The sequence below is a fragment of the Dreissena polymorpha genome, chromosome 9 (assembly GCF_020536995.1).
Source record: "Dreissena polymorpha isolate Duluth1 chromosome 9, UMN_Dpol_1.0, whole genome shotgun sequence".
Taxonomy (NCBI): domain Eukaryota; kingdom Metazoa; phylum Mollusca; class Bivalvia; order Myida; family Dreissenidae; genus Dreissena; species Dreissena polymorpha.
The window spans coordinates 40,205,304-40,218,110 of NC_068363.1; positions in this window are offsets into that span (position 1 = coordinate 40,205,304).

The following is a 12,807-nucleotide window of genomic DNA, read 5'->3' on the forward strand; positions in this document are numbered from 1 at the left end:
ATTTCACGTGTATTTATGTTGCCAACGTACTCTATTGCATACCTTTCAATTGTATTTCACCTGTAACGTATGTAGGTTTAATATAGCTCTAAGTACATCTATTAATAAACACTCATTCCTGATCTTAAACAAAAAAAGTGAAAAAGTCGTGATACCATAACAAACCATTTGTGTAATGTATAATAATATTTATATAATTATGGAAAAAGAAGCATGCATGTTACATAATGTGTGTATCTTATAATTGTCAGTTAAGTTGTAAGCACGCATGAACATGTTTTGGATTGAAAACAATATTACGGATGATGGGTCAAACCTAAGGGTTATCTGTTTTGATATCATATAATATTGTATCCATGCAGAACGAAATAGACACGTCCGACAACCACCTTTTTTTTAATGCGTTGTTTTGAATAGCTTACATTTTAGTCAAATTTTGGCACATTTTGCATTGAAGTATTCGATTTAAATAATGTTTTCTACTTTGTGATTCGTTTTCAGCAATGTATTGTTGTCATTCAGAGATATCCGACGAGGTTTTGTGTGTCATGAATAATGTCACCAAATGCTTATTTAACATTTGCAATTCATTTCATAAAAAATCGTGTGTTTCTTATATTAACGTAATATATTTCGTCTTGTAATTAGTAAGAGACTGTCTGGTCATTGTGGGAGCAATCAATAAAGCAAAAGTATGCTACAGTAAACCAAAGTTACTCCTTTTATTGTTACATTATGGAGGACATAGACTGATGTTTTGCACGCACACAGCGATAGCATTGTGTGGAAACTGGAAAATGATTAATATCGCCATTTCCGGTTTAACGTCTTGAAAAAAGTACATGCAATTTGTAAATACATGTAAATCGGCGTTAAAATGTTAACAAAAAACAACGGTATTCACGCGAAACGAATGGGACACATTAACTAGTAGTTCATACTTAGGCAATTATTCATTAATAATGAATATATTTTGTTTTCATAAATGATATACAGCTGAAGATTACACTTGTAATTGTGAATTGAAATTAATAATCAATATTGATACAATTTTAAATGGTAGGTTGGCAATTTACTCAAACTTGTATTATCCTGATGCAATTGGTTGCTAAGGGTATAAATTAGACCCGATGTGTTGAGTCCCATGTGCATTTAATAGCAACATGGTATTCTACACTATTCAATAGTGAGTTACCATATATTCAGGCTCAGTTGATGCCGGTCTAATTAGCGATATCTATTCGAATCTTGTAGTGTAAATTTTCGGCATGAAATTTCTTTTTAAATTGCGTAATATATTATTTTCACTGTACAAACACTACAGAAATGGTCCTTATTATTTTAATCCATGCGTTTGATAATCATTTTAGTCATGGAATTTCTTACATAGCTCATTTTCGCGTTTGCTGTCACTATTGTAAACTTCTGTGTCGACCATATTGCTTCCTAAGTTGCTTATGAATTGCAGAATATTATTCTTAATTTTACATCATCCAACAAGCATTGTGGGTCATGCACATTCGGTAGACCAATATTTGGATTTATCCATGTGTTTGTGTTGGTCGCTAGCGTACGGTCGGCTGTAGTATATGGTCATTCACCACTGATCTGGGTTGACCGAAAACTCCTACATGTAGTATATTTTGTCCAAATTTTCGAATGGCGACTCTCTCGTGTTTTTGTTGTGAACGACCTAAAATAATAAAAACAATTACATTTGTCGACCACTTATAATATTTAACTAAGTTATTGTATTTATGTGTGTCAAATCGTATGTTCATACATGGAACCTTTATTTATATCACACACTAACCGTTATCTTTTAATAAATTCGTCAATTTTGAATAGAGCCAAACAAAAAATGTGCAGTTATTTTCAAGTTTTTAATTCAAGTTAGTTGGTTCATGATATTTGTGAGGGCGGGAAAAAAATAAATGTAAGTGAATCTACTTGAAAAATATGTTGATAATATCAAACACAAATCGCGGGGAAGATTTCATCAGTATAAGATACAATTACTTAAGTTTAACTCAACTATTATTAAGATGAAGTGTATAACTTTCAGATCACTAACTCATTTGGGAAATACAAGTTATAAAAACTACCGAAACGCTAGAACGACAATGTTCGAGCATATGTCAAACGAAGTTTTCTCTTAGTTTTCTCAAAGATTAATCCAGCGTTGTTGTAGTTGTATTCTTTTATACTTTGTTAACTCGTGTATCATAAACATTTTAAGTTTAACATAAATTGATTATTCACTCACCATGCGTAGAAAATCTTGACTCATCGAAATTCGTAACCAACAGACGGTATTTTCAAAATCACAATCTTAAGAATTTTTTTCTCAGCAAAATGTATCAAACGATCTGTTCATACAATTTATACGCTATGCGTCATGTATAGATTATAAACTGCTATCGATTGAAGAATATGTCTGCGGTGTTTAATTGTAATTTATTCATGTATTTGTACATTAAACTAACATTTCATGATATCATATGGCCCAACCAGTTCTAAAGAATACCAAAAATTTAGTTTTCTTTTACCTGAACCTGATATAATAAACTCGCAAATACATATGCAGATAATTCAATGTCCGTTGTTTAGTTCGTTGCGTTAATAGTTTCGATAAAATATTGTATTTGCTATATTATGAATAGTATACAAACATACAAATGCGTTCAATATGCTTTATAGCGTTATCTGTTAACGTACTTAAAGCGGTTTTTAGTGATTGAGGTTCGCAAAAATCCATATTTTAAAAACCAATAAACTCACGTTATAGTTCTTGTATATTTAAACTATGTGACTAATTTAAAATACGCATGTTAAATACATATGCAGATAATTCAATTTTCGTTGTTTAGTTCGTTGCGTTAATAGTTTCGATAAAATATTGTATTTGCTATATTATGTTTAGTATACAAACACACAAATGCGTTAATTCTGCTTTATAGCGGTATCTGTTAACGTACTTAAAGAGGTTTTTAGTGATTGAGGTTCGCAAAAATCCAAATTTTAAAAACCAATAAACTCACGTTGTAGTTCTTGTATATTTAAACTATTTGACTAATTTAAAATACGCAAGTTAAATACATATGCAGATAATTCAATGTCCGTTGTTTAATTTGTTGCGTTAATAGTTACGATAAAATATTGTATTTGCTATATTATGTATAGTATACAACCATACAAATGCGTTCAATCTGCTTTATAGCGTCATCTGTTAACGTACTTAAAGCGGTTTTTAGTGATTGAGGTTCGCAAAAATCCAAATTTTAAAATTCAATAAACTCACGTTGTAGTTCTTGTATATTTAAACTATTTGACTAATTTAAAATACGCAAGTTAAAATGGAGAAAACTTACTTACTAACACTTTGATGATGTACGGTGTGTGCAGATTAAAATACAAGAGTCTCAATCATATAAGCTAACTTCAAAGTTTGAATAAATATGCCATAGCAAATGTAAGTCATCGATAGAATAGAATATCAGTAATTAAGTATGTTGCACTGCCTCTAGGTTTAGTACCCGACAGATAACCGGTTCTTGATTATTAGTTTCAGACAATAAATAACATTTAAAATCATTTCAAAGAATATGCAAACATTGAAGATTTGTCATTATCCTGATTTAAAACACGTTTAACTGAAGGTGGGATTCGGACAACATATTTTTGTGCAAAAACTTGTTATTTATTAATTAATTTTACAGAAAATATGTTTACTATATAATACTGGCTGACACTATTTTTGAATGTAAGTAAATTGTTATGTATGAAATTGTATATATATTCAAAATTTTGGTATGAAAAACAAATACTGATGCTTCCCTACGGGTGAATTATATCTTTGTACACGATACATTAAATAGAGCCCTTACTTAAATTGGTAAATTGGCTAGAATTCAAAGGAGAAATTCAACCGCAAACACTAACGTATACACGCTTAAGTGAACATATTACTTGACTTGATTTACTTAAAATAAATAACTGGAAAGCTGTAAACATCATTTGGGACTTGATTTTATTGGGATTATTTGATTCAGTAGAGAAGTATAACTTCTGTTCGCAGAACATTCACAATATTACACCTCGTATAACCCCCGTGTACGTCTCATAGAACATAGAACAATGGGAAACTAAGATCGAACACTTGTGAAATTGAACTTTAACGTGTGCAGATTATTATGCCGATCAACTGCTTTAACGAATATCTCTATAAATAAGCATTGCAAAAAATGTGTTTCTGTTGTTGAAACATCTGCGACGCTTCTGAATAGTGAGTGACGTGTTTACGTTTTCCAAATAGACAGCAGTAATCCATTGGTCCTAACCTCTAATCCTTAAAAGCTTATTTCGCTTTTGGTGTAACCCCTTCGTGATTGTTTTGTGTCCAATGTTATTGATATATTTGTATGTTTTCTTGATATTTTCATGCGGTGGATTTCTAAAACCTCTTAGTAGTGATGGTTCAGTCATGGATTCTTAACCATGGTGACGTATTCGACATAAATATAAAGTGCTTTTTAATATTGTTCCGATACTAACGAAATCATCAATTTGGAATGTAAAAAAGGCTGTGCCAAATATCTTTTGAAAGTCTGATTGATTTCTTTACTACTGATGATATTTTAATATTTTATGCATTTTAAATCGCTTTGATTTGAAAACATTCGCACGCATAGGTTCGGATGTGTTTAACAATTAATTATTCACGTTAAAAGAATACTTTTATTCATACGCAAGCAGTCATTTTCTCCCCGGAAGTTTTTTTTTGTATTATAGCTTTACATTGGAATACTTGTCTTACAGTATTCACCTTATTTCATGAAGACAATACTAAACAAACTCCTTTATATGTCCTGTCATACACTATAATAATTAGCGATACAATTACATGATACTTAAAAAGCACAATTGAACGAAAAAAAGTACTACACTTCGTCTTTCATTTAAAAGATGACGAGGCATAGCATCAATAGTTTACTATTTGGTACTATTTGCATATATCAAATTAATAAAAAACCTACTATTTTAACGACATCTGTCACTCAAGACGTCAGTTATGCCAACAACATTATTATCAACATGAACGGGTAATATTAATCTACATATGTTTTTTTCTATATTACTTAATCAGTTTAATACACTACTTCAAAGAAGAGTTTGAATCATTGGGAAATAAGTTATTAGCCTCGGAAGCATGTCAGATCAAGCAAATGCGCCCGCAAGCATTTTTGCATTATTTCCGACGAACGTGAATCATTATTATTTTCATCATTTTGATGAATCCGATCCATTAATTAGTTGAATAAGTTTAAGGACATTGTTTTGATGTAATGCATAGTTCTTACATTTCCTAGCTGGTTCAACACTTATTTATTTAGTTTTTCGTAAACACGTGTAAGCAATAAAATACGAACGTCATACTACTTTAAGAAATTGATTTAGAAAGATATTACTTAACATAAAGACTGCAGCGAACAGTTTAACAGAATTACACAAAACGCTGTAGGCTTATGATATGTATCTCCTCTATCAGTTGGAAGAGCTGCTGATGTGGTGTAAAACACAATGCGCGTAAATACAATGTATAGAATTATCAAAACTTACAATTTACTAAAGGTATAGGCCTAGACAAATGATACAAGTTATAATACAAAAGGTGTAACAGGAGAATGTCGATAGAGGAAAATATGGAAGTACTTCTGCATTAATCTGAAATTGTAAAATATTCAAACTAGTTACAAAAAGATACACGTAGCAGATGTTTAGAAGTAGGAACATTGTGATAAAACAATAATTAGTTGCGGTACTGAGAATAGTTTCAGAATATGTTCATGAGATGGACGTTAAACTCCATAACTTTCTCGGATGAAAGACTGATCCTGATTTAATATATATGAATTTGCTTTGTATTATCAACCTTTAAAGCCCAAAACAAGTATTTGCAACGTTATGGGTTTTGTAATGCATGTGTTAACAAAAAGGGAAGTTGTTATTACGTATATATTATATAGGGTTTAAGGATAAAACTAGATATTTATCTTCGTTTTCAATACAATGACATTATGGACTTTCTTATATGTTTTTCGGTTATAGATGTTCATGTTATTTCCTTTAATGCATTAGCGAACGTTCAAGAAGAATATTAGAGATCCGCTTACCATCATAGTAGTTTAGGGGCATTGTTTGTTTACCTTCGTTTAGATTTTCTTCGAAAGCAGGAACGGAGGAGCCGATATAACAGAGTGTTTGAAAGTGTTATGATAAAAAAGAATGATCGCTCAAAAAGCTGGTATGAGCATATGAAGCTGCGAATTATGTCAGAATAGCGAGTTTGATAAGCCATTCTTACACCCACGCAAGATGGTATCCTTGTACACAATTCAGGCTATCCCAATAATTTATACACATTGCTGAAGATGGTCAATTCAGTTCACTTATTAGTATTGGTTCAAGAGCCGAATATCATATGAATTCTGCAATCATGTTAACGTGTTCCCCCACTAATTATCATTCCTGCTTCCTAGTGAATGTTTCAAGGTATTATTTCGTATTGTATTCAATTAAAAAAAAATGCCTTTGTGAAGAATTCGTTCAGAACAGTTATTGTCAACGCTTAAAGCAGTGATTGATCTCTAGTTACTTATACTTATATATTTTTACCAGCTCTGTAAAACTCTACCAGTACAGGCTGAACATTTTAACACAATTTTGAAGTGGCCCTGCAAATTAAGCTGCGATTGCTTTGAGTAATTGGAAATTTTGATACTACCCTTAGTATTTCCAGTTTTCATAACTTTGATATAATCTAAGACATCTTGACGTGAAATGAAAGATCCGTTGAAATGGGACAGTCTTACTCTTGGGAATTTAAGATGTGAATATGCGATTTGGGTATAGCCAGAATATAATTGAGTTACGAATTGTGTAAACCGCATTTGTTTTATAAATGAGTATTTTAATAATTGGTGCTTTTATGATTTAATGGAGGAAACTAGTTATCTGCGGTGTTTAAGATTTTAATAATAGTCAAAAAGTCGGACGGGGAGTGTTTAAAAATCGCCACCTATAAGAAGGATTGCCAACCATTAAACTAATAAAGACATATTGGTGTGTTTAATGTCTTTAGTTTTGATTGTCAGAGAATATAACAAACCCATCCTTATCATGTAACATATTATAGCAGTGTACACAAAGCAATGCCCGGTTGAAGGAAATACTTGTATAAGGACAAGTTATCATGCACACGTTAGCAAAGCAAGGAGAGGAAGAAGTTAGTCTTAATTGTTTATGTATTAATGCAATTTTAAAACCTCAGTTGATAAAGTTATAAATTAGGTTTTATAAACACTATAAAAGGTCGCAATCTGTCTGGTCAAATGAGGAAACAGTATTTTATCTCTTCACAATTGTCTATAATGCATTTAGCTGTCACTTGCAATCCTAAGCGCATTATTATCGGTGTAAGCCTTTCTTAATTGAGGTATACTATAAAGCTTAGAAGTAAACATGTATTTACTTCTGAATAATAAAGGTATCCAGGAATCAGTGAAAGTTGCAAACTTTTTTCGCCAGAGACTGACATTGTATATTGAAGTTTAATATGGGATTTTTGAATGTGTAAACGTATTTGATATTTTGTTTGTTGAGACTTTGTATACATTCGATATATTAATATAAGATGATAACATATGTAAATTTACCTGGTTCCGGCTACGTGATAAAAACATATGTTATTATGTCAACAGTCGATTTGAAGTTTGATAATCACTAAATATTAAAAACGGTTATATTGATGATTATATGTTAGGTTAAATTCTTAGTCCTCCAAAATTGATTTAAATACTTAAATTAAACGGTCGAGTATTAATGAGTTTACTTTTAGGTAATATGGCTTATGGAATGCTGAATGTTCTATGACAGATTTGTATCTCCATCAAGCAGCCGTGCACACTTGTGCATGAATATCGCACGCACAACACACTCGTTTTATGTTGAGACCAAAATATGCATGTTAGAAAATTTGTAACATGGCAGAAACCTATACAATATACATAATTATTTACAACTTTTTTACTATCAATTTTCGATACAGTAAAATTACTTGTTTTTCATACATGTAGCTGCGTTTAATTTTGATGCAACCGTGTATTCAAACGAGCATTAATTTTATAATATTATTTATACTTTTTAAATATAAACTTGCATACCAATTTGAACTGTAGGTACTCACAAATAGAGAATAAACAATCGTACATACCATGTAGAACGTTGCTGAAGATTTTTTTTTTTCACTGAACACAAACTTTTTTGTTTTATCAGGTATTTCACTTCCAATCAGTACGTAAATATCAGCATAACTTATAAATAATGTAAACCATGTATGTTGATATCTTTATGAAAAGTTTTGCTAATCAGTGAAAAGTTACACTCCTTATGTAGTAGCAGCCGAAACACTCTGAATTATTTAATGCATCATTTTCAAATAAGAAAATTAATCATGCAAAAAGGTTAATATTTATTCTAGTACAAAACTTTCACAATGTGAGACTGAAGAAATATTATAGTTATTTGTCATATAAAACTATTGTATTTACATACAATTAACTTTGCAGTTTACTCAGTCAACGACATACCCTGATCAAATAAACATTGAATTTTATATATTTTGTTAGAGTATTTTTTCATTTTAATTGTTTTTGTATTGCTTTTTTATACTATAGACGCCACTATTTAAATATGTATCTTTTAGATGTTAAAACAGACAAAACAATTGCATCGTCTCCTGCATTTAGCATATCAGTGCCATCTACGACTGCACCACAAATTACTTCTCAAACGACAACTACTTTACTGATATAATTAGCAACAATAAAGGCGACATGATAAACAAGTTGTAATAGTTGCAGTCGCCGTTGTCATATTGTACAGAATGTATTTAGGATAACTAAGAATTTACTTAAACGCAATAACATCAAAATATGGTTATATATTTCACAGTATTTGACAATTCAAAAATAATATGAACTATTATTTTTATTGTTATTCTTGAATACCAATGTTAAAATGGTTTGGGTCCAGAGAACCCAACTAGGCCACGCTTCACGCCGTCATAAACTCCAACCGTTCCAGCCACTCCTATCAGTCTTCATCCATAATTGCAGCACGTGACCCACCAGTGCAATATTGGGGATGTATTGCATACTATTTGAGATGACAAGCGCAATAGCTGATCTTCAAACGACTGGATCTCAGGTTGCAGATTATTGTTCCGTTTAACTTTGAAGGTTTACCTTTATTTCCGGAGCCCATACTAGTCCTTCTTATAAAGCATATTTTGCACTTAGACGCCGTGGATGGCTTGATAAGCCTTATACATACACGATGAACACGTGAATCCCTGTCCTATTCAGAGAATCTGATATCGCGGTATACATTTGTACAATATATAAATGTAGGACTATTGACTGTTCATATGTCAACACAATATGATACATATAGAGCGTACTTTTAATACGAAATGTATTGCGGTTTACGATACTAATATTATCAGCTTAAAACCTAAAGAGAGAAAATTCCATCGTCAGTAATCTATAACGATAATGTATTAAAAGAGCACCATAATATAAAACTAACATTTCATTCGATTGCTGTTGACATACAATTTAAAATATACCTTAAATGTAATGTATTAGTATTACGATTCTTTAATAACAATATAAACTTTGGTAATTAAAGATGTAAGACACCAACAATAAATGATAAGTACATGATGCAGGCTATTATTTACCGAAACGTTTGTGTTAAATTTAACTTGTTATATAACACAACAAACGATGTCAGCTCACTGAGAACAATACAATATGCTTGGGCTGCTCATATATAAAATGTTGTATAGCAGAGCAAACGTAAGTAAGCATTTTTATTTGTATTCAACAGTACGTCAAAATAAATTTCTATATGCAGTGGGTCCATACATACAGACTCGAAGGAATATTGTACCGGTAGGCAATAGTATTTTTGCAGTTTTTGTTATTTTCGATTCTTATTTGGACTATGTGCACATATGAATTGAACAACAACAATAAAAAACAACTGGGTATAACTTGAACATAGGGCTTATAAAACACTCACAAACAAAACATGCAATAAGTACTTCTTTTTGTAGCATGGAAATATTTCTGGTTTTACATTTGTGATGCCAATTATATAGCACATTCAAAAGAACACACGCAAATGGTAAGGCTTCATATGACCTAAAGTAAGTATAGCACGTTTAAAAGTTTAGCTACAGTTCATCTTATGTCGAAGTTAATAATTGAATTAACGTCATATTACAGCTTATGAAATGAACTTACAAACAAATACGTTTTTAATTAAGTTTGCAATAATCTGTAAATGATCATAATAATATACGGTTTAAATGTGGATGGTGTCTCTATAATAATTACGAAACGCATTGCTTGTACTGCACTCGTTAAAATATTTAAACATTATCATTCTTGGCAAAATTCTTTTTCATATTTGATATAACAAATATATGCATGTATGTATACTGTTTGCTGATTGTTTTACGTAACTAATTACAAGACAATATTATTTACGCTCGTGGGTAAGAGGCGAACACGTGTGTTTAGGATCATGACCTTTTTGAAGACAGTATAAGGGATCTTTTTATCGACAACTATCTGGCATATACTGTGGTATACAATGAAGTTGTTTCAATGTTTTGAAATAAATAAGCCAAATTAGTTGCAATAGTGATAACATATATTAAATTGTGTGTGTGAAGGTTACCGGGATCGTAAAAAACGTCCAATGCTACATTGTTACGGATGTAATCATTCATTATTATTTTAAAGATAACATCAGCAACATAATAAGCCGCAACACAGGAAAAAACATCAAGAATTTCTTCCACAAAATCTGTGACATGAAAGACCAGCATGCATAATGAATCAACAATAATTGCAAACACGTGGACCATACCTACTTTAGCTTCTATGATATTTGCGACATACACAACTCATGAATACACACCAGCCACAATGAAAATGGCAAATTTAAGCATTTCAAAACTTGATATACCATCATCATCAGCAACAAATCTGATCGCACCTTTCAACACGCCCACTATAACTATTCCTACATGTGGCAAGTATAATCAAACTCCTGAAATCGGGTTTGTGCAAATCCAGGATGACAAAAGTGGCTCATCCTCTTCCCATTAACTATGGTAATACTAAAGCGGTTATAACAGTTGTAGGCGCCGTAGCCATCGTGTAAAAAGGTATGTGAAGAATTAATGTTACTGTTAAACAATGACAGGTACAATAGAAAATAAGTTCGACGGTGCATTGAACTGATTTGTGTACACAGAGAGACAATATTTCATGACACACAGCACTGTATACATACTATAGTCTTTTCTCAATTTGCGGAATTGGTTATTCCTGTAAGAAACATATTGAATTCAAAGCGAACAGATTATCCTTCTTAATTTTTTTCAAAAACAAACGAATCTGCCGCTAAATATACACATAAAAGACACACACAAGAATTGCGTTATATTTAATTATTAACAGTCTTATTAAAATGTCTTAAATTACTTATTTTACGTTTTTTACACAAGTTTAGAAAGGATTATAAAAATGAAGCAATGTCAATGCCTTAATACAAGTGATGAGCATAAACGTGAACACTTTTAGCTCTAAACACAGATATAACTTTTCTCTAAACGTCTATACACATTTTATTCATGGTAACAAGTAACCAAACGATGATACTTGTCTTAAAACATCGTATTCATTCTCACAATATTTTCATTAAAAAATGATTTTGTTTTATTAAAGCATTAACTCTTTATTTATTAGAATCACGGATAAAACGAATTATCAGAATCAGCCTCAATTGAGATACATGAGATAGCTAAGAGGCAATAAAAAGAAATACACTTTGAGTTAATATGATTGATTAAAATAAGAAAATAAAGCTGATTAAAATAAATAAAATGCAAGCGACAAATACGAAAACAGAGAATACTTTCAGAGAATAAACTAATTTATGAGAAATAGTAACATATTCAGAAAATGTGATCAGTAGACTAAAACTCTAGATAAGTTCTTTTTTCAGGCGCTCGATGACTAGTTATGTGATAATGAAACTCTATTGAATATTTATCCTTTACAATTGAACAGTACAACATTGCTGTTATTACAAATACACGTTTTATGTGTTTCTCAAAGTTAATGACCGGTATCTAACCATGAAGTGCCTGTATCGTAATACAAACAATATAAATAAGCAGGGAATATTTATTGCAAGCACGGTCTGTTTCATATCATGCACGTAACATTTTGCGGCTAAATATAGTAAATAGGAACTTTTAAACTACAAAAACACCCACAGGAGATTAAATATTGTTTGGTTTTTTATTTGTTACCTATAATCTTTAACATAAAGGACAAAACTTTTACACGTAGACAGGCAACATTAGTGTTTTAATAAAGACTTGTAACAAACATAAATAAGCAAAATGCTTTATAAAACTATTAGAATGGCTGTGGATAAAAACGGATGAATACATAGATATCCCTTGTATAAATAAAAATGTGTGCAAAGGATAAAGGTGGCCCTACAATCACGTTTTGTTTTCAAATTTTGTAGTTGACCTATACGTGTGGAAATGACGTTTCATGCTGGGTTGACGGTTAACAAGTAAAACTTTGACTCAAAATGGTCTACATTTGTGCAAAATTTAAAAATCAATCAATATTTGGAAACGATATGACTGAG